General features: G+C 45.2%; 1 long non-coding RNA gene across 2 annotated transcripts in view; it reads right to left on the reverse strand.

Moving 5' to 3' along the window:
• Window positions 1–313: 313 nt before the first annotated feature.
• LOC132005764 (uncharacterized) overlaps window positions 314–20,213 on the reverse strand; it is a 28,211-nt gene continuing 8,311 nt past the window's right edge. The window contains exons 3-4 of one of the 2 annotated variants that reach the window (XR_009400907.1): window positions 19,806–19,992; window positions 314–560 (exon numbers count right to left, since the gene is read on the reverse strand). This is a non-coding gene — a long non-coding RNA (uncharacterized LOC132005764). Of the gene's footprint in view, window positions 561–18,945; window positions 19,181–19,805; window positions 19,993–20,213 lie in introns of those variants that run through there. The other variant, XR_009400906.1, reaches the window with a different exon arrangement.

Below are 20,213 nucleotides of genomic sequence, written 5' to 3' on the forward strand. Positions count from 1 at the left end.
TGGGATCATGGCCTGAGCTGAAGGCAGAGGCTTAATTCACTGAGCCACCCTGATGCCCCCCCTTTTTTAAAACAGAAGAAAAACAAACAGAAGATCATTAATGGGTATATCTCATGGATATACTCCTTTCTCTCCCGTTTTAGGCAAGCGTGGAGAAAATATGTTCACATCATTAAATGGGAATCCAACACGTATCAGTAAAGCAGTGCCCTTAATTCTTTGAACCTTTAGGCTGTATGCCAGAAATCAATTCTTTTTTTTTTTTTAAAGATTTTATTTATTTATTTGACAAAGAGAGATGACAAGCAGGCAGAGAGGCAGGCAGAGAGAGAGGAGGAAGCAGGCTCCCCGCTGAGCAGAGAGCCTGATGCGGGACTCGATCCCAGGACCCTGAGATCATGACCTGAGCCGAAGGCAGCTGCTTAACCCACTGAGCCACCCAGGCGCCCCCAGAAATCAGTTCTGATCCATCTCCAAAACGTCATTTCATGATTTCTCAGCTGACAGTTTGTCCAGTCCTCCCCCAATTTTGTTGGATGCAAAATGTTGGAAGTAAAAACCTGAAAAGCAAAGATTTGCACAAGGATTCATTATCTAGTCATTAGAGTTCCTCCCTTTCTCAACACCAGTGTAAATTCTAAACCTCTTTCTTTGGTCACCAGAGGATTTTCTGCCCCAAGAGCATGAACCGAGGATGGGAAGAAAGTTAGGTTTTTTTTTTTCTTCTTTTTTTCTTTTGTATTTTAAGAAAGTGGATGAAGGATGGAAATAGGAAATGGCTAAGTCCTACACAACCAGGGACTTCCTCAGGCTGATGTGTTTAGGGCATTGTCCATTGGGAAGATGAGGATCTGGGCATTAATTTCCTTTCATTTGTCCCTGCGTCTGCCTGTTGGTTGGAACAGCTTCAGGGACCCTCAAGTGTGTATGGAGCCCAGATTAAGGACCGGTCTCCACCTTGAAGAGCAGTCAGTGTTTTCTGTTGTGCACTCTCTCTGTTGTGTGTCCTGGGTTGATAAAGAGTTGGCCACACTTACTATATCACAACCCAGAGTGTCCAGGACTGCGTATGCTGATGGAGCCCCAGGTTGCTGGGCAGCGCCAGCACAGACCTAATTATAAATAAACATTACAAAGGATAGCAATAGTGTACAAAGAGGGTGTGGTGCCAGGTACCCTGTTGTGCACTCAAGAGGCATTGCCTTCTTTAATCCCCATTTTACAGATGAAACTGATACTCAGGAGTGTGCAGTCACTTTCCCAAGAACACCCAACCAGTAACTGGCAGGCTTAAGGCTGGAGCTATGGTCTGAACCCAAAGCCTATGCCATACTGCCTGGGGAACTCAAGGTTCTCACAACTGTGGAACTTTAATCTTAGAACCCAATTAGAGACGCTCTCACCCATCACCTTAGTTTTGCAAAGGAGAGCCTGGGACAAAGGAGAGTCAGAAGGCGGCTTGCACAATGTTCTCTACTCAAGCACTAAAAGATACCCGGAGTTGGGGGGTGGGAGCTGGAGGAATGGGTGGGAGCCTCACCCTGTTGACATTCTGATACCGAGGACTTTGGCACAGTTTCTTTTTGAAGATAAATGCTTGAAAGATAAATGCTTAATGGCAATGGCTGAACAAGTTCTTAATCTCTTGGGAAATTCCTCTGAGAGGCAAAGGCATGACTGAGGGGACTTTGGGGAAGCCCAAAGCAGATACTGCAATAGCTTGGCTTCTCTTCCAGGGACTAAATGAGCAGGGGCTGGATAATCTTATCATCAGTGGGCATTCCAAGAGGGTAAAAGTCAGCAGAGTCCTGACCCCCAAGGACAAACTAACTGCTGATCGAGGTCTCAGAATGAATCTGAATCCTAGATCTTCACTGAATCCTCAGTCCAGGCACGAGGGAATGGGGAGAGCCTGGGCAAAGGCCAGGAGGTGAGGCATATTCGGTCAGATGTGGGGACTAGACTGTTTAAGCCAGAGGGCCTCCCCATCTCTTTGTGGCCACAAAAGCCCACAGTAGGGTTATGGAAGGGAGGAGCTTGAGGCTGAGGATCCTTCAGATCTCCTCTTTCATCCCCTTTCAGAAGAATTTGATACTTGGGTGTATTAGTTTCTTATTGCTGCTGTAACAAATGACAATGAACTTGTCTTAAAATAGTTATTCTCTTACAGTTCTGGAAGTCAGACCTCTGAAATTGAAAGACCCGCGGATCCCCTTACCCAAGAATCCAACACTGCCACTGGATGCAATCAGCAAGAGGTTCTTTATTGTTACGCAGGCGCCTGCGGGTGGTCAGCAGCTCCTGCTAGCTGAGCACACCCGGCTGGGGTGGTGCTGGGTTTTTATAGACAGGTACAAACAAGTTTTGGGTGGGGCGCAACTGATTGGTTGACAGTTAGAACTTTTGAAAAAGGCATATGTGGAGTTTGCTGATTGGCTCTAAGGACCCGCACGCGCGAAGAGAGAGGCGGGAAGGGGGAACAAGCTGATTGGTTCTGAGGGCCCGCGGGCGGGAGGAGAGAGGCGGGAAGGGGGAACAAGAAGGGGGAAGGTAGGAATGCCATCATGGCGTCCCTATTATTTCTATAAGCCAAGCAGTTACAGAAGGGCAAGAGAGCAATTAATCACGCAATTAATAACCTAATCTATGCCTAAAAGCCAGCGGTTCACAGAAAAGCAAACAAGCGGTTAGTTATCCTATCTATCTTCTAGGGGAGGGGACTTTCCAGGGCAGGGGTCTTTCAAAATGAGTCTTAGAGGGCCAATGCCAAGGTAGGAGCAGGGCTGGTTCCTTCTGGAGGCTCCAGGGAGAATCTGTTCCAGCCTCTCCTAGCATCTGGAGGCTGCTCTCCTTTCTTGGCTCCTGGCTATATCCCTTCCCTCTGACTCTGACCTTCCTGCTACCCTCATGTGAGGACACTTCTGATTACACTGGGTCACCAGGATGATCCAGAATAATCTCCCCATCTCAAGATCCTTAATTTAATCACACCTGCAAAGTCTCTTTTACCATGTAAGGAAGAACATTTGGGGATGAGGTCGTGGGCATCGAGAGCGGATATCACCAGCCCTCCACACTGGGACAAAGCAGGTGCAGGGACTTCAGTCTTCTACAGAATTCCTTCCGGGATCAAATCCCGGGGTGCCTTTGCAAGCACTCCTTCCCCTCCCCACAGTCCCTCAGTTGAATTTATCTCCATCTCTAGTTAAATCAATATTCAGTGTTTACATTATCATGACTGTAACAGAGTTCACGGATGGGCTGTGTTGTGACCTCCAGCTGCATTTTCCTTATCCTACCGGCTGTTTTTTTTCCCAGAGTTAATAACTGCCTTGTCTTTCCTTTGCTTACCTTTCTAAGCACTTGTTTGTATTTCCTCCCTAGATTCCAGATATGACCATACAACTCTCACTCTGATCAAGCGTATCAGAGAATTAGCATCCTCATCCTCAAAAGAACCTCACAGGTCACTTTTGAAGGGTGCCAAGGAACCAACTCATTATTTGAAAGTTGATAAAGCAATAGAAGAATCAAGTGTGTCTCTGGCTTTTTCAGGACCCCCTTTCTCTGAAGCTGAAGATTTTGGTTCTTAATGGGATTAATGCAGTTACCAGCTTTATGTTCTCAGTATCCCTGTATCCATTTATGCATCAGTATCATATGTCTGTACTGTATTTACACCATCTCTATTTAAATTGTCTACCTCTATGTCATCTCCATCTACATAATTTATTCTTTTATGTACATTCTATGTCACCTTTATACTATATATGTCTATACCATCTATCCATATCAATACCGTCTGTATATACCTATGCTAATATTATATATTCATACCCATAGTCTGTATTTGTATCTATTATTATTATATATTATAATATTATTACGATATCATTAATAAAAGCCACTTAAGATGTTTTGCATTTCTTTTTGCTTTCAGGGAAGTACTGGGTCCACACAGCATCCCAACAACACAGGTATGAAGCGGGGGCCCAGACCCAGCGTTAATACTCCCCCTTTGAGAGACTTGCATACACCTGTCTTTCAGACTCAGAAACCTTCAGGTAGGTCTCAGGCTTTTCAAGGGCCTTTCACATACTACCTTACAGGGACACACCCACGCGTTCACCGAGCTCCGACCCACGGAGACTCAGCACAGTGTGCACAGGGGACACCCTCTGTCCCACAAACAGACCGTGGTTTCTTCCAGCAGTAATAGGTAACGAACGTTCCAGGGCCCTATAACCCTCTGCAGCCCAGCGCCCTCGAGTTTAACCGCACCGCTTCTTGCACTTGCCCCAAGGATCAGACCCTCCGGACCACCAGATGGCGCTGAAGCCCACAAAGGAAGGCTCCAGGTGTAGGGCTGAGGCGGGAAGGTGGAGGCATGGGGGGCGGTGAAGTGGGGACAGAAATGGCTGGAGAGGTAGAAGGCAAGACACGGAGGGAGAGATAGTAACAATAATAAGAGGATCCCGTTTAATTCTCACAAAATCCCACGGGAACTACACTCATGACTCCATCCCATCCTACCAAGAAGGAAATTGAGGCTCAGAGAGGCAATGTCTTGCTAAATCTTCACGTATCCCTGCAAAGTACGGAGTATTTTATTTGAATTTGCAGTAGAGAAAGTAAAAATTCAGCTCCTAATAAAAAAGCAAAAATATGCCCGGCTCTGCGGCAGGCTGGTGTAACCGCAGGACAAAGCCAGCTACAGTGTTGACAGGAAACAGTATTCTCCTAAGGTCACCCTGCAACTGGAAATGTCACAATGACTCCCCTTCTTGAGTGACTACTGTTTTCTTATTGAGAAAATCTTGTCCTTTAAGTCATAGATGATTGCAAGTGTTGCCGTTTGAAGTTAAGACGGGAAGAATGAAGCATCCCCCTGCCTTGTCTGGTAGATCTAAGGCACTCTGATATTGGGGAGCAACTGTGGTTTCTAAGCCAAGTGTAAGGAGTTTCTGAATACACAATTCTACATCTAACTTTCAGAGTTCCAGGTCAACAAAATCCTTCTGAGACCCTTCTCAGGGTCTCAATTTTTTAAAAAAAAGATTTTATTTATTTATTTGACAGACAGAGATCACAAGTAGGCAGAGAGGCAGGCAGAGAGAAAGGGGGAAGCAGGTTCCCTGTGAGCAGAGAGCCTGAAGCGGGGCTCGATCCCAGGACCCTGAGATCATGACCTGAGCCAAAGGCAGAGGCTTATCCCACTGAGCCACCAGGTGCCCCTCAATTATTTTTTTAAAGATTTTATTTATTTATTTATTTGAGAGAGAGAATAGGGGTGGGGGAGGGGCAGAGAGAGAGGGAGAGAGAGAGAATCCCAAGCAGACCCTACACTGAGCACTGATCCCACCGTGGGGCTCAATCCAGGACCCTGAGATCATGCCTGAGCCAAAGGCAGACACTTAACAGACTGAGCCATCCCAGTGCCCCTCAGCTGTCTATGTGGGGCTTGATCCCAGGACCCCAAAAACATGACCTGAGCCAAAATCAAGAGTCAGCCACTTAATTGACTGAGCCACCCAGGAGCCCCAAATGCAAAGCTTTTAATTAAGCACACAGCGTAATGAGACACATTCATAATAGAATTTGGGGGGTACCCTGAATGTGTTTCACCCTGTTTCTAACCGATACCCACCAAATGGAACCTCTTTACAGACCTCTGTTATCTAGAGTACTTCTGCCTGTTTGAAAACTTCACACCTATCGAATCATATACTATGTATAGTATGCATTCCTTTCTAAATTCTAAACCTTCTGGGGTGCCTGGGTGGCTCAGTGGGTTAAGCCTCTGCCCTCAGCTCAGGTCATGATCCCAGGGTCCTGGGATTGAGCCCCGCATCGGGCTCTCTGCTCAGCGGGGAGCCTGCTTCCCCCTCTCTCTCTGCCTGCCTCTCTGCCTACTTGTGATCTCTGTCTGTCAAATAAATAAATAAAATCTTTTTTAAAAAAATTCTAAACCTTTTGAGAAGTAATTTCAAACACTCAGAAAAGTTTCAAGAATATGTATGGTACAAATAACACCCATCATACTCTTTACCCAGACTCACCTTGGGTTAACATCTTATCCCATTTCCAGTATAATTTGTCCTGTCTCTCTCTCATCCATCTTATACTTTTTCTGGATCATTTAGGGTCAGTTACACACAACATGGCTGTTTACCCCTAAATCCTTCTGTGTTGTGTTTCCCAGAAACAGAGATGTTCTCTAACAGCTGCCACAGTTACCAACTTGAGTAGAATTAACATTGATACAATACTTTCATCTCTATTCTTTTTGTTTTTATAGATTTTATTTATTTATTTGACAGACAGAGATCACAAGTAGGCAGAGAGGCAGGCAGAGAGAGAGGAGGAAGTAGGCTCCCCGCCGAGCAGAGAGCACAATGTGGGGCTCGATCCCAGGACCCTGAGATCATGACCCGAGCCCAAGGCAGAGGCCCAACCCGCTGAGCCACCCAGGCACCCCTTCATCTCCATTCTTTGTATTCTTTTTTTTTTTTTTTTTTAAAGATTTTATTTATTTATTTGAGAGAGAGTGAGAGAACAAGAGAGCACAAATGAGGGGTGGGGCAGAAGGAGAAGCAGACTCCCCAGTGAGAAGGGAACCCGATGCGGGGCTCAATCCCAGGACCCTCAGACCATGACCTGAGTTGAAGGCAGAGGCTTAACTGACTGAGCCACCAAGGCTCCCTCTACTGTTTGTATTCTAATTTTGGCAATTTGAGAAGCAATTTGACAACTTTGAAAAGAAATGACAGAGTTTTATTGTTGTCTGACTGATAGCACACTCCAGAGGCATCACCATAATTAAAAGTGAGGTCTCCTCACTGAGATCCATGGGGTTTGATCCAACCTCTGCATCCCATCACCAAAGAGACCTTGGCCAGGTCATGTTACCTTTTGATGCCTCAGTTTCCCTAACAGTAAAATGGGGATACTTCTAAGGCTACGTAACTAAAAATATTTATAGGTGAGTTGATACAATGTCTGGAATTTGTTTTAAAATAATCCGGGTTTTGGGGGTGTGTAGGAGAAGGGGCTGTGGCAAGAATGAGATTGGCCATGAGTTGATCATTGCTGAAATGAGTTGATGGGTATATTTTATATCTACCTTTGTATATGCTCGAAATCTTCCACAATGAAAATTTCTTTTTTCAAAGAAAGAAAAGAAAAGTAAGTGTGTGGGAGGGGTGGAGATTATTATTAATCGCCTGCCTTTGGGTAATCAATAACTGGGGTTAGGAGGAGGTGTTAAACAATTTAATTTAAATTTAAATTAAGCATTTAGAACACTGCTTGGCTAATGTTGTTAGCTAGTACTTTTTGTTTTGTGGTAACAAAACAAAAAGTACTGCTTTGGTAGTGCTGTCTCCCAGCTCCAGAGATAGCCTGAGGTGTGTGTGGGGGGGTGGGAAATGATGATTATTAGTCTTGAGTTTGAATTCTGCTCTGCCACTTCATAGCTGAGATCTAAGCATTGACTATCTCTGAGCCTTTATTCATTTATAAAAGGCGGGCAATCGTAGTATCAACTTCCAAGTTGTTAGGATTATTCAAAGACAATAATGTAAAATGCTTGACGAAGGGTCTGGTGCCTTTCTTTCTGGACACCTGTTTCTGGGGCTGGATCTCCCTCTGGGCACAGGTTCCTTGTTTTTCTTGTGGAGATTCTGCTACCTGTCCAAGTCACTGCGAAAATCTGGAGAGGCTACAAAGAGGGTGAGAACTTTCTCCATTCCTGTTGCAGATTAGTTCCCCAGCCATGAGATAGTGGTGGTCTTTCTAGAAGACGGGAGCTTTTAGAAATCCAGTGTTCTTGAGACAATGATTGAGACTTGAGATCCCGTGAATCAGACTAAGTTAGAATTCCCATTCCATTACCTGTAACCCACCTGACCTCACCAGTCTGCCCTTCAGTTTCCTTTATAAGGAGGAATCATATCACAGTCATATCATGAAGACTCAATGTGATATAGGGGAAGCATTTAATGTAAGGCTTGGTGAACAGATAGTGGCTCTTGGGGTGCCTGGGTGGTTCAGTGGGTTAAGCCTCTACTTTCGGTTCAGGTCATGATCCCAGGGTCTTGGGATCCTGGGAAAGCCCCCACGTAGGGCTCTCTGCTCAGCAGGGAGCCTGCTTCCCCCTCTCCCTCTCCCTGCCTCTCTGCCTACTTGTGATCTTTCTGTCTGTCAAATAAATAAATAAAATATCTTAAAAAAAAAAAAAACCCAGATAGTGGCTCCTATCAACGGGAAAATATTAAGATAATTAAGCTAACAGTTTGAGGGCTCATAGGTGTAAGGTATATAATAACACCATGAATTCTCATGGTAACACCAGGAGATTGATATGGTAATGATTCCCTCATAGAATCGGAGAGGGTCAGTGAAGAAAAGTCACTTTCTGAAAGTCACACAGCTGGTACATGGCAACTTTGGGATTTATTTTATTTTTATTTATTCTTTAAGCTGGATCTACTGAGAGAGAGCATTCCAAGCAGAAGAGCTAGCCAGTGCAAAGGCCCTGAGGCAGCTGGGCATGGTGTGTTCTCAAACAGCAAAGGGGCCCCTGCAGCTGGATTTGAGTAAGCAAGAGCGGGGAGAGGTAGGTGAGGAAAGAAGCCTCCCTCATCCAGGTCTTTGTGCAAATACTCCCCTTCTCAAGGAGACCTCCCTTCTGCCCAGCATTTCCTTTGATCCCCTCCTTCCTTTGACCCCTACTTCATTTTTGACCATAGCACTTACCACCCATCTGATGTACCATATACTTTGCTTGTTTATTTGTCATCTGTTTCCAAACACTCCAGACTGGAAACACTTGAAGGCAGGAAATTTGTCAGTTTTATTTGTAGCTCTTGTCCTAGGTACATAGTAGGTACCAAGTAAATTTGTTGAGTGAATGAATTAATAAAACTTATGGCGGGGATGGATATTAAACAAAGTGTGGTCTAGCCATACAAGGGAGTATGATTCAGCCCGAAAAAGGAAAGCAATAATGCTCCCTGCTCAGCAGGGAGTCTGCTTCTCCCTCTACCCTTCCCTCTTCTCCTCCCCCGCTTGTGCTATCTCTCTCTCTCTCTCAAATGAATAAATAACTCTTTTTAAAAAAGATTTTATTTATTTATTTGACACAGAGAGAAAGATCACAAGTAGGCAGAGAGGCAGGCAGAGGGGGGGTGGGGAGCAGGATCCCTGTCGAGCAGAGAGCCTGATGCGGGGCTCAATCCCAGGACCCTGAGATCATGACCTGAGCCAAAGGCAGAGGCTTAACCCGTTGAGCCACCCAGGCACCCCAGTAAATCTTTTTTAAAAAGGATTTTATTTATATGAAGGAGAGAAGGAGCAGGGTGAGGGGCAGAGGGAGAAACAGACTCCCTACTGAGCAGGGAGCCTGATGTGGGGTTTGATCCCAGGACCCAGAGATCAAGACCTGAGCTGAAGGCAGACGCCTAACTGACTGAGCCTCCCAGGTGCCCCTGAGCATTAGTTTTTGACATCAGTAAAACTGAAACGTTAACTGTACCTCCTTCAAAATTAATGCACATAAGAATTTATACAAGATACAGATGTGAAAGAAGGGGCACATGCACCCCAATTTCATAACAGCAATGTCTACAATAGTTAAATTGTGGAAAGAGCCAAGATGCCCTTCAACAGATGAATGGATAATGAAGATGTGGTCCATATACACAATGGAATATTACGTAGCCATCAGAAAGGATGAATACCCAGCTTTTGCATCAACATAGATGGGACTTGAGGGGCTGGTGCTGAATGAAGTAAATCAAGTAGAGAAAGTCAATTATCATATGGCTTCATTTACTTGTGGAACATAAGGAATAGCATAGAAAACATTAGGGGAAGGGAAAATGAAGGAGGAGAAATCAGAATGGGAGATGACCCATGAGAGTTTATGGACTCCGGGAAACAAATTGAGGGTTTCAGAAGCGAGGGGGTGGGGTGGGCGGTTGGGTGAGCCTGGTGATGGGGATTAAGGAGGGCACGGATTGCAATGGAGCACTGGGTGTTATACACAAACAATTAATCATGGAACACTACATTGCAAACAATAATGTACTGTATAGTGACTAACATAACATTAAAAAAAAAAAGCCATAACTTTTTTAAAGATCCATCCAGGCCACGTGCTCATTTTCTCTGATATTCCACACATGCTGAGTTCCCTTGGCTTTCCTCTGAATGGGGCAGAACTAAGAAATGGCATTTCTGCCACTTGGAAAAGCTGACAGGTTACAGATGCCTCTAGTGAGAAGGAAAGGGGAAAGGGCAGGCAAAGGCTCCCAGAACCACTGATATTGGTGCTGGGGTCCTCCCTCTCCATGCCCAGCAGGCTCCATGCCCAGTTCACTGCCTGGCACCATGCCTATCCTGCCATGGAAGTGACCACTGCTAAGGCTCACAGTGAATGGAAAACATTAAGGCAAGGCCCATCTCCTGGGTGTAACAAAGGGCCTGGTCTAGGGGTCTGTCATTCCCATGACTGTAGTGACCCCAGAGACTTCTTCATTTCTAGCCCTGAAGGGGCACCACTTGACACTGAGTCCAGAGAATTATTTTTACAGAGGGCTCCCCCTAATTACAGGGCTGCACTACTACATTTTTTTGGGGGGGGGCCGCCAAAGCCATCCCAAAGGCCCTAATTTCCTAGGAGGAAATGTGCATTCTTTCTCTTGTTCCCTTGAAGATCTGACATCTTACTGAGTCTTTGAAATGTAAGCATGCTAGGAGGTGCCTAAAATTCTGCCCACAATGGGGCCTGAGGCAGAAGGAAAGAAAAAAAGAGGAAAAGAGGACTTTTAAAATACACACTGCTGTAAAAACTCTCTTACACTGGGACACCCGGGTGGCTCAGTCGGTTAAGCATCTGCCTTTGGCTCTGGTCATAATCTCAGGGTCCTGGGATCAGACTCCCTGCTCGGTGGGGAGTCTGCTTCTCCCTCTCCCCCTGCCCCTCCCCACCCCCTACTCATGCACGAGAGCTCTCTCCCAAATTAATTAAAAACAAATTTTACTTTTTAAAGATTTTGTTTATTTATTTGACAGAGAGAGATCACAAGTAGGCAGAGAGGCAGCAGGGGGTGGTGGTGGGGGAAGCAGACTCCCCACTGTGCAGAGAGCCAGATTGGGGGCTCGATCACAGGACCCTGGGATCATGATCATGATGTGAGCCAAAAGCAGAGACTTTAACCCACTGAGCCATCCAGGCGCCCCAATTAAAAACAAATCTTAAAAAAAAAACTCTTGACCAAAATCTAGTCCACAGCTTCCTTAAGATTGCTTGTCAAAAACAAATGCAAATCTTAAAAGTCTTCCACACAAATACTAGTAAAAAGCTTTAGCCTATTGAAGTGGATAGCCTTAATTTCTTGTTTGCTGGACACAATGTGGATTCAACTATAATTAACAAACTAGTGAGTTTTCTATTGTACCTGATTTGTGGCTGAAATTTTGTAATGAAAGCTGTAATCTCTGTGTCTATCTGCACATATCTGTATGGATGTATGTTGTGTATAAGGTTTTTTCTCTACCTCTGATGGTATTGCCAATATTATTATTATTATTATTATTATTTTGGAGAGGGAGTGAAAGAAAGAGGGGTGGGGAGGAACAGAAGGAATGGGAAAGTGAGACTCTGAAGCAGGCTCCATGCCCAGTGCAGAATCTGATATAGGGCTTAATCTCACGACCCTGGGATCATGACCTGAGCAGAAATCAAGAGTTGAATGCTTAATCAACTGAGACAACCAGGTGCCCTGCCAATATTAATTTGTAAAAGAGTGCTGTTTAATTGGCTTAAAGATAAGCACTTATGAGTTAAATATTCCTAAAACTCAGAAATATAGAAATAACCTAAATGTTTTTCAAGTTCATGCACTCTGGGATATTCTTCAGTGAATAAAAGCTAGTTTAAGTTTGTTGGTTTAGGGACGCCTGGGTGGCTCTGTCGTTGGGCAACTGTCTTCAGTTTAGGTCATAATCCCAGCATCCTGGGATGGAGCCCCACATTGGGCTCCCTGCTCAGTGGAAACCCTGCTTCTCCCTCTCCCACTCCCCCTGCTTGTGTTTCCTCTCTCGCTGTCAGATAAATAAATAAAATCTTAAAAAAAAGAATTACGGGTGCCTGGGTGGCTCAGTGGGTTAAAGCCTCTGCCTTTGGCTCAGGTCATGATCTCAAGGTTCTGGGACTGAGCCCCACATCGGGCTCTCTGCTCAGCGGGAAGCCTGCTTCCTCCTCTCTCTCTGCCTGCCTTTCTGCCTACTTGTGATCTCTGTCTGTCAAATAAATAAATAAGATCTTTAAAAGAAAAGAATTAACTCTATAGGACTGGATGGAGTGATGAGGATGATTACAATATTTTATGACATTTTGAAAAATTGCTGGTTCTTTATTCTTTTGTTTTCCAGATTTAAGGACCCTTTTCCTCTTAAGCTAACTATGACCTCAGCGATTTGGTAAAGTATACTTTTGGGAACAAAGATGAGATAGTTATTTTTTCTGCCTACCTGTTTGCTCCAGAATTTGGAAACCCTCCGTGAGCATTTTATTTTATTTTTATTTTTTAAATATTTTATTTATTTATTTGACAGAGAGAGAGATCACAAGTAGGCAGAGAGGCAGGCAGAGAGAGAGGAGGAAGCCTGATGCGAGGCTCAATCCCAGGACCCTGGGATCATGACCTGAGCCAAAGGCAGAGGCTTAACCCGCTGATCCACCCAGGTGCCCCGAGTATTTTATTTTTATGGCAATATAGTTATTTACCTAAGTTAAGAATTTACCTAAGTTAAGAATCTCTTCTTGTAACAGGACACAGTTGGAAACATTGGTTATATTACCAAAGCTTTGCTGGAATGTCTATTTGAGACACAAATGCATAGGCTCAGATAGGACCAGACAGTCTTTTTTTTTTTTTTTTTTTTTTTTAAGGTTTTATTTATTTATTTGACAGAGATCACAAGCAGGCAGAGAGGCAAGCAGAGAGAGGAAGAGAAGCAGGCTCCCAGCTGAGCAGAGAGCCCAATTCGGGGCTCGATCCCAGAGCCCTGGTATCATGACCCAAGCTGAAGGCAGAGGCTTTAACGCCCTGAGCCACCCAGGCGCCCCAGGACCAAACAGTCTTAAGGAACTAAGGAGCCAACAAAGCCCCTTGGAAAAATAGGCGGGTACTTTGCTTACAGGGTTCCCAGAACCTAAGGAAGATCACTTCTTGGTCAGCCCAGGAGCTTCAGGATATTTGGGGGATCTCAAGAAGAGAGAAATTCACCCAAATGGATAGGTATTGCAGACAAGTTATGATGAGCCCTTGGCTTGGCTTCTTAGCCTCCAGAGACTTTTATTTTATTTTTAAAATTATTTATTTATTTACGGGAGAGAGAAAGAGAGAGAGAGAGAGACTGAGTGAGCATCAGTGGGGGAGGGGCCGAAGGAGAGAGAGAAGCAGGCCTCTCCACTGAGCAGGGAGCCTAATGCGGGACTTAATTCCAGGAACCCGGGATCATGACCTGAGCGGAAGGCAGACACCCAATTGACTGAGCCACTCAGGTGCCCTCTTTTCCTTTTCATAATGCAACTGCTTGACAAAAGATTTCATTTCTGAGTCAGCCACTTCAATGTCTCTCTCAAATAAGCACAGTGCCAGCTGCATGCCTAGAGTTAGGCCACCTTCCCCTACTCAGGCACCCTGGTTTTAGAGATCTTGGTTGATTGTGATAATTGGTCATTTGGGCAACTTGGTTTTTTTCTCTTCCTATGCTTTAATTTTCTGCTCTAAATTCATCCAATAAAGACTGAACCCACAAAACCCTAGGCCACCACTCTTAGAATCCCCAATAAAAGCAGAACCCTAGGCCTATGGATTCCCTCTTCTTGCAACCTCGCTGTATGGCCTCAGGTGTGCTGTGTAATTCCCAGGTCCTGTAAGCAATACCTTTATTTATTTATTTATTTTTTCCAAAGTTTCCTCATGGTTACTGCTGAAAGGCATCTTGCAATCCTAATTAAACCCACCAGGGCCAGTCCAACCGCAACACTGATTATTGATCAGCCGGGATGGACAGAGAATAGCAGGGCATTTCAAGTCCTGGCTTCCCCACTTGCCAGAGAGTAATCTCTATGCCTCAGTTCCCTCAACTGCAAAATGGAGATAGCAGTGTTCACCTCTTGAAGCTGTGGAAGGATTGAGTTAATAACTGTAAAATATTAACACTGCCTGGCCCAGAGTAAGTGGTTAATAAAAGCCCCCTATTTTGGTTGTTCGAAGAAGCCCATGGTTCAACCTATGTATGATGTTAACTATTTACTCTTCTAGCCCCTAAATGCAACGTTTCCCCCAGATAACTGGGCTGTAAAATCAAAGTACATTTAAATCCGAGGCCATATAATTTATTGTCTGCACCAGGATTGTTTTGAGAGCCAAGGAGATATCATTAATAATTAAGCCAGGGGACAGCTGGCCCCGCTCAGTCAGTGGAACATGACCATGGGGTTATGAGTTTGAGCCCCATGTTGGGTGTAGAGATTGCTTAAAAATACAACCTTCTGGGGGCGCCTGGGTGGCTCAGTGGGTTAAAGCCTCTGCCTTTGGCTCAGGTCATGATCTTAGGGTCCTGGAATCGAGCCCCGCATCAAGCTGTCTGCTCAGCGGGGAGCCTGCTTCCCCCATCTCTGCCTGCCTCTCTGCCTACTTGTGATCTCTCTCTCTGTCAATGAATAAATAAAAAATACGACCTTCTGTTTTTTTAAAGATTTATTTATTTGAGAGAGAGAGTTGTGGGGAGAAGAGCAGAGGGAGGGAGAGCATGGATCTTAAGCAGGCTTCCCACTGAATGAGGAGTGAGGAGCCCAAGGTGGGGTTCCATCCCACGACCCTGAGATCACAACCTGAGCCAAAACCCAAAGTCCGGCGCTTAACCAACTGAGCAACCTGGGCGCCCCTCGGCGAAATCCTTCCCGATTTCCTTCTTGAACATATACCTTCGTTTCCCCTAAGCCAGGAGGCCACATTCTCCTGTCTAGCTGTGAGGGCAGGTGGAGAGCTCTGTCTGAGAAATGAAGCCATGCCTCCTTCCAAGGAGGAGCCCACCAGTGGCACTTCCGGTGTCTTCCAAGAGTGATCACAGTTGAAGTGCCGTGGCTTCCAAAGACCGCAGACAGACTCAGTTGCGTTTCAAATATGCTACAAAGTCAGATGGGATACTATGGATTCGCGGCTACTGCTTTAGATCATACTTGGGTCTGAGACCTTTTTCTTTCAATAGTGGTCCGTATAAGGAGGCAGTGGCTTCTTCAGCTGAGGGGTATGACCCAGATATCCTAGCCTTTGCTCCTTCAGTAATACTCCCAGTTGTGACCCAAGTCCCAAGCAGAAGGAGGTACACTGGACCAGGTGGAAATGGGAAACAATCACATACCCATAACCAGGGAAATGAATGGATACATTATGGTTCATTCACAGTAGAAGGCCTTCAGTGGTTAAGAATGGGTCAGAACTCTACGCACTGCCATGGTACAATGTCCAAGATGAGTGGTTGAATGAATATTTGTAAAACACGTATTTTCAGGGCACCTGGGTGGCTCACTGGGTTGAGCTTCTGCCTTCAGCTCAGGTCATGGTCTCAGGGTCCTGGGATCGAGTCCTACATCAGGCTTTCTGCTCAGATGGGAGCCTGTTCCCCCCCAACCCCGCCTGCCTCTCTTCCTACTTGTGATCTCTGTCTGTCAAATAAATAAATAAAATCTTTAAACAAAACAAAAACACATGTATTTTTGTATTTATGCTTGCATTTGCTTAGGAAAATTCTAGAAGGATACACAAGAAGCCATTAACTGTGCTTATTGGTAGGTTGTAGGACTTGGAATTTAGGGAATAGGACAGGATCAAGGAGGAGGATTTTCCTTCCCTTTTATGTTCTTGCTCTACTTGATATATTTCTTAGCAGGTGTTTGCCTTATAAACACTTAAAAACTCATTTAAATAAAAATATTAGCCAGTGTGTTCATAGCTTCTCAGCTAGCTGTAATAGAGGTGATCATTTGAAAGCTATTTGTTATTTTGGATTAAATGTGCCATTTGTTTTCTCTAGAACTTGGAGGATTAGGCTTACTTTTTAAAAAGTTTTTGTTTTTAGCAAATGGAAAAACTTTTGAAGTGTGGGTTTTTTGTTTTTTTTTTTTTTTTTGATGTTTCTCACAGGACTGGTAAAAATCCACAGTTGTATCCGCCTTCCATAACCGGGCCTGGCCTGTAGCATCTGCCTTCCGAACAACTTGCTTATGATAACGAGAGGGAAGGTATCTTCCCAGGAGCCACACAGCAGCCCCACCACCCCTAGGCCTGGGAACCTCTAGGGCTGGAAGGGAAAGGAGGGAGTCCTAGGCCTGATCCCAGAGGGCAGAGTGGAGCAGCAGGAACATCATGGAGCCCTGAGGGAGGGGCTGGTCCAGATGTTTACAGCTGCCCACCCAGGAGAGCCCCCAGAAGTGTACCTTTGGCACTGATGGCCCAAAGCTGCCTGGTCTAGTTGACCTGAGGAGCAGCAGGTGGTGAGAGGGTGGGGGGACTGTGGTCTCTGAATCCCAGCTCTGTCACTTCCCAGCTTAGTGACTGGGCATGGGACTTCTCTCTAAGCCTAGGTGTCTTTGGCATGGCAAGTAAGGGGGAAGCTGAGGTTTGAGACTAAGTCTGCTTGACTTTAAAAATTAGTGCTTTATTCTATCATCTGAGCGCTTCCTAGAGTGTGTCCATGAGAGTCCTAGACCTGGAGAGGATGATGCGTCTTCCGGCTCTCACGTCTGCTATTTCTCTCTGTGTCTCTGTGTCTCTGCATCTTTCTCAGAAAGGCAGTAGAGGGAAGTGGTTGGATAGCATGTTCTGGAATGAGATGGGATTTGACACCTGATGCTACTTCTAGAGTGCTGTGTTACCTTGGGCATGGTCTTAACCTCTTGGGTTTCACTCTCCCCATCCATAAAATGGGGATAACAGCAAAACCTACCCGAGAGGGTGGTGAGGATTCAGTGAGTTAGTCTGTGTGAAGCACTTCACGCCTCCCTATCCATGACTCCTGGGGCTGAAATGAGATCTCAGGCCCAGTGCTAGATCACACAGCACAGCAGGAGCTAGGACCTCCGGTCAGGAAAGTTCATGGTGGCACCTCTCCAAGGTTAAGAAAGTACAGGCTCCACCCCTGAATTCAAGGTATCAGGATTGTCAGTCCCCTCCTCCTGGATTAGAGGGATACCGTGCGGAGCTGGCCCTGGCAGTTTTGACTTTCAGACCCAGATAAAGCATTGATCTTGCCTCGCTCCTGTGCATGTGGGTGACTCAGAAGCACAAAGGTATATGCACTTCATAACTGAGCTTCAAAATACATTAAGCAAAAACAAACAAACTGCAAGGGGGCATAGATAAATTCCAGTTACTCTCAGAGAGTTGGTTACCCCTTTTTTAATAACATATAGAACAAGTGGGTGGAAACTCAGCCAGGATATAGTAGCGGTGAACAGCACTCTATCAGCCAGTTTGACCTGAGTAACATTTATTGGACACCTATAAATATGTACGACCACAGAGTACTCATTGTGTCCATGCTTCGGCTATTGTAGATAATGCTGCAATAAATGGTGTGTGTGTGTGTGTGTGTGTGTGTGTGTGTGTGTGTGTGTTTAGATATCATCTGGAGTTAATATTTTCATTTTCTTTTTTTTTTAAAGATTTTATTTATTTATTTGACAGAGAGAGATCACAAGTAGGCAGAGAGGCAGGCAGAGAGAGAGAGGGGGAAGCAGGCTCCCCGCTGAGCAGAGAGCCCGATGTGGGACTCGATCCCAGGACTCCGAGATCATGACTTGAGCCGAAGGCAGTGGCTCAACCCACTGAGCCACCTGGGAGCCCTATATTTTCATTTTCTTCAAATAAGTACCCAGAAGTTGGATCCTATGGTAGTACTTTTTTTTTCCTTTTGCTTTTTGCCCCGTTACTATTGCCCCTGAGGAGGCACACCATTCCTGGAAGTACTACAATACCAGGTCAATGTGTGGGGTGGACAGAGCAAACTCCTGTTCCAGGTAGTTCTATTTTTAATTATTGGAGGCACATCCATACTGTTCTCCATGCTGGCTGCACCAACTTACGTCCTCACCAATGGTACACAAGGATTCCCTTTTCCCCACATCCTCACTGGCACTTGTTGTTTCTTGTCTTTTTTTTTTTTTTTTTTAAGTAATTTCTATACCCAACGTGAGACTCAGATTCACAACCCTGAGATCAAGAGTCACATGCTCCACCGACTGAGATGGGCAGGAGCCCCGGTTTCTTGTCTTTGTCATAACACCCATCCTAACAGGTGTGAGGTGATAATGTCATTGTGGTTTTGACTGGCATTTCCCTGATGGTGAATGATGAGTGATGATGACTAGGGAGCTCATGTACTTGTCCTCCGTGTAACTGGCTAAGGGATGATGTCATGGGCCTACTCCCCATATGACCCGGTCCTTATTTTTTTTTTTAAAGATTTTATTTTTATTTATTTATTTGTCAGAGAGAGAGGTAGAGCGAGCGTGAGCAGAAGCAGATAGAGTGGCAGGCAGAGTCAGAGGGAGAAGCAGGCTCCCTGCAGAGCAAGGAGCTCAATGTGGGACTGGATCCCAGGACGCTGGGATCATGACCTGAGCTGAAGGCAGCTGCTTAACCAACTGAGCCACCCAGGCATCCCAACCCGGTCCTTATTTTAATCCCATCTCCAAAATGCCTTCTACCATTCAGGTAGCATTCACAGGTTAGGGGGATTAGGACAAGGACATATTTGGGAGGCCACTATTCAGCTAACCCCAAACTTCAAAATAATGATACAGAGTAGAAAGAAGACAGGCAAAAAAAAAAAAAAAAAAAAATAGTGCATACCCCATGACTTCACATAAAATTGAGGAAGTGCAAGCTAATCTCTAGTGACAACAAACCAGTGGTTGCTAGGGGAAGGGATTAAAAATGGGAAGGGAGGCGTTACAAAAGCAAAAGATCGTGAGAAAACTTTCAGGTGATTGTTAGTTCATCATCTCGTTTGTGATGATGGTTTCACAGGTGCGCCATGTTTCAAGACCAAATTGTACTTTACATGTAGCTTACTGGATGTCAATTATACCTGGGGAAAACTATTAAAAATGAAAAAAAAGTAAGCATACTTTCACATATGAAAACCAGCTCTTTTCACCTACCCAGGTCTGCTTGCGTCCCCTGCAGACCCTCTCCTTGTGTCTTTGCATCTCTGCCTCTCTCCCGCTCTTCTGCTCTCTCGCTGTCTCTTTTGTCCCCTCCCTTTCTCTGCCTCTAACCCCATGTTATCGTCCTCCTCTATTTCTTGGTTTCTCCCTGTCTTGCCTCTGCCTCTTGGCATACCTTCTTCTCCTTATAAGTCTTTGTAATCTGATGTATACTTTCCATTTATGGACGTCTTTGTTGAGACTCTGACTTCTCTTTGGAAATACTTGATCTGCGTTTAGATTTCATGAGATTTGTAACTGAAAAAGTGGATTCACGTACCCAAGTTGTTCCCAATTACTTAGAAGTTCTCCAAGAACTGAACTACCAGTTTCTACTTAAAATTATTTTTCACATTTTCTCCTGGGCATATTTTGAGTGCTTTATAGTTGCCTATGGCAAATGGGTACCATACTGAGCAATGCAGCTCCAACCTGCTGTGTGACTTTGGGTAACACTCTAAACCTCTCTGTGCCTTGCTCTCTCCATCTATAAAGTAAGGATGACAGCCGTACTTACCTCAAAGGGTGAGGAGTGAGTGAGTTACTCGGTGTAAAGCACTTCATGGGTCCCTGTCTGTATTCTCTGGAGCTGGAATGAGGCCCAGGCTCAGGACCAGGCCACAGGGTACAGCAGGAGGCAGGACTTGGGTCAGGAAAGTCCATGGTGGCACCTCTCCCAGGTCAGAAAAGTTCAGGTTCCACCCCTGAATTCAAGATATCAGGACTATCAGTCCTTTTCTCCTAGGTCAGAGGGGTATGAGTCAACTGCTAGGGTCAGGGTCCTGGGTCCTGCAAAGGGTTCAACATCGCAAGACAGTTGCTGCCTCATCTCCCCCCATTCCCTTTTGAAGATTTACTCATTTATTTTAGGTTGAGAGAGAGCACATGCACAGTGGGGAGGGGCAGAGGGAAAGAAAGATCTCAT

This window comes from Mustela nigripes, chromosome 17, assembly GCF_022355385.1.
Source record: "Mustela nigripes isolate SB6536 chromosome 17, MUSNIG.SB6536, whole genome shotgun sequence".
NCBI lineage: Eukaryota > Metazoa > Chordata > Mammalia > Carnivora > Mustelidae > Mustela > Mustela nigripes.